The sequence below is a fragment of the Dromaius novaehollandiae genome, chromosome 1 (genome assembly GCF_036370855.1).
Source record: "Dromaius novaehollandiae isolate bDroNov1 chromosome 1, bDroNov1.hap1, whole genome shotgun sequence".
NCBI classification, from domain to species: Eukaryota; Metazoa; Chordata; class Aves; order Casuariiformes; family Dromaiidae; genus Dromaius; species Dromaius novaehollandiae.
Genome location: NC_088098.1, coordinates 190184304 through 190186981, shown reverse-complemented (window position 1 = coordinate 190186981; position 2678 = coordinate 190184304). Strand labels below are relative to the sequence as shown.

The 2678-nt window shown below is 45.6% G+C and overlaps 1 long non-coding RNA gene across 1 annotated transcript; it reads right to left on the bottom strand.

Annotated features, from left to right (window-relative positions):
- Nucleotides 1–629: 629 nt before the first annotated feature.
- On the bottom strand, nucleotides 630–2478 carry LOC135330361 (uncharacterized). The gene is made up of 2 exons (XR_010392337.1): nucleotides 2305–2478; nucleotides 630–865 (listed from the first exon to the last, which is right to left on the bottom strand). It is a non-coding gene; the product is annotated as an uncharacterized LOC135330361 (long non-coding RNA).
- Between the last annotated feature and the right edge of the window lie 200 nt (nucleotides 2479–2678).

Below are 2678 nucleotides of genomic sequence, written 5' to 3'. Positions count from 1 at the left end.
TTAGTAATGATTTGTTGCAGTGGTTTGCAATGTATTTCTGTATAATTCAGTTTAAGCATAAATCTGCCTTGACAGTTTCTGGATAATTCAGATAGCCTATAAGATTTGTTCGTGTGGGAGCAAAAAGCTGGATAAGGTAACTATAATTTCCATAATAAGATTATTTTTTAATAAATCAAAGCAATTGTTTTCACTCAGGTCCTTGCACTGAAGTGATAACGGTTTCTTGCCCAGTGGCTGAAAAACTCTCACCCCATTTTTTAAAACGCCAAATGTGACAACAAAATTGCTACATAAGCTTTAAAGGAATGAGTGTCGACCAGCTTGTCATAACGCAACATTCATAACACCTTCAGCAAGCAGAGCAAACGGTTAAAAGGAAAGTTAGCTGACTCATTTCGTAAGTAGCTGGTGTTAGTCGTAGCAGCTTGGAAGTTAACAGATAAAAATGTTATCACAGCCAACAGTAATATAGTCCTAACAACAGCATGGACTTCTGCACAAATTAAGCCCAATTCTCTGCCCTAAATATGTGTGCAATTTGTATTCGTTAATAATATTCCAGTAGTATGCTGGAGCTCAATTAGTAGCTGTAGTAAGCTGCAGAAGGAAAGTCTTGCATTTCCATATCTTTCACAGGAGAATAATTTTATTTAAAGAAATACAGCGACTTCAAAGTGCTACCCTTTTCTGGTAACTAGGCCAAATTTTGTATTCAGTCACACTGGTATAAACTGAGTTTACAGTAACTCCATTGACTTCATCAGCATAATTAACCATTGGAACAACTCACTCCACGTTGCTGCGGATGCACCATCGCTGGAAATCACTAAACCCATGATGGCTGGCTTGTTTGCGTGTTTTTCTGGAGGGAGAGAAAAAGAAAAAGATGCTCTAGTTGAAATAAATGAACTGCGCAATATCAGATTAGAGGATGATACAGACTCACTTTGACTTTACAGCCTGTGACCCGATGGTCTTGGCCGCACGGTGGATGCAGGAGATGCGCGGTGCCATGGCACGGCACGGCTGAAGCACCTCCGCACCACATAGCTAAACCCACTTAGGGCTATTTTAATTGACAGCGGAGGAGATTCCTCCCATAGACGAACCCTTGTCAGGGACCTTTGAATAGAGCTGAATTAGTCTTAGATGGCCTGGATTCAAATCTTTATCTCCATTCCTGTCAAAAGCCAAAACATGCAACCTGATACTCACAGTTCATTTGCCACCAAAAAAAAAAAAAAAAAAAAAAAAAAAAAAAAAAAGCCTTCGAGCGTCTTCCTGTAAGTTTCTAGGCAATTATTCACCTACGTCACCTGAATTATCAGATGCCATGGGTTATTTGTTGATTTGGTTATATTTGGCCTCTGTGGAGTAAAATTGTATGTCACCATTCGTGGGGGTGGGTCGGGCTATCAAATGGTTCAGGGAAGTGCAGCATCTTTCCATAGCCCCATTTAAATGAGGACCTGCTACAAAGACTGTCTGAGGGGAGCCACAGAAACTATCCAAATTAGTAGCTTCTCTCTATGGCCTAATTACGAGTATCAGAGTGAGGAGAGGTGTGTTAAGAGCCACACTTGATTTTTATTGCTGTTGCCTGACAGCCCACACAGTCATTTACTCCTGGGCAGCATCACGCTGCCAGAGCAAAACCCGCACGGTTTGTCCCACGCAGCGCTGTTATGCCGGACCATAGCAAATTAGGGTGTTTATACTCAAAACAGCATCGGCTTTGAGCCAAAGGCCAAGGGACGATGCTTGTGGGAGGCCCCAAAATCCCTGTGATCATCTTCTTTAAGTACAGAGAGATCAAAAAAGCCTAAAGGAAACTTGCCATGGGATTTTCATTTCTTTCTGTATTTCACATTTCGTGCCTAATTCTGCCTCCTCTTGCAGCAGTAACAATCCCTCCGGACTCGGATAAGTGATACCAGCATAAAAACTGGTAAAAGTTTTTTTTTAAAGTTAGAAAGGAAGCAAGGAGAGCACTGGGCTCCCCGCGAGAGGACGAGCGCCCTGCTCCGGCGGGCAGACCTCCATCCTTTCGCACCAGGGCTGAGGCCCACAGAGAAGAGCATTGACCCTTTTCTAATTTTTTGTTTTGTGCCGCCATCGAGTGACTCCTCCAGGGAGGTTAGAGGGCAGCGGTGACAGCCGCAGGGAGGGGACCATCAGGAGGAAAGCCTGGCTGCGACATCAGACCTCCAGGGTTAAGAAGGGGGAAAGTGGAGGGCACCCAGCCTTCAAGAAAAAAATAGCAAGGAGAAGACACAGCGTGCCTTTCCTTAGCTTGCTTACTTAATTTAGGAGCAACTTCTCATCCTTCGGTGGTTCGTCACGAGCAACAGAGACATAACTTGGGATTTTCAGCCAAAAAATGGACAGCTCTCCTGTCTGGGAGTGAAAAGACCTGTCAGTCAAAAGGTAACAGCCAAATCCTGGTCACGTCCAGATCCGCTGCCAGAAGCAATTGTCTCGGCAGCCAGCGTGGCCCGGCCTGGCGCCAAGGCCCTGGCGAAAGGGTGATATTTCCTCGGAGGCACTCGCCCCTCGGCTGGGATAGCGCAGAAATAGCCGAGAATAAGCAAGGTCTGAACTCCCTCTGCTGGCTCGGCTCCCTTCGCTGGCGATCGCTCCCCCCTGCAGCCGCCAGCCCACCTCCGGCACAGCCC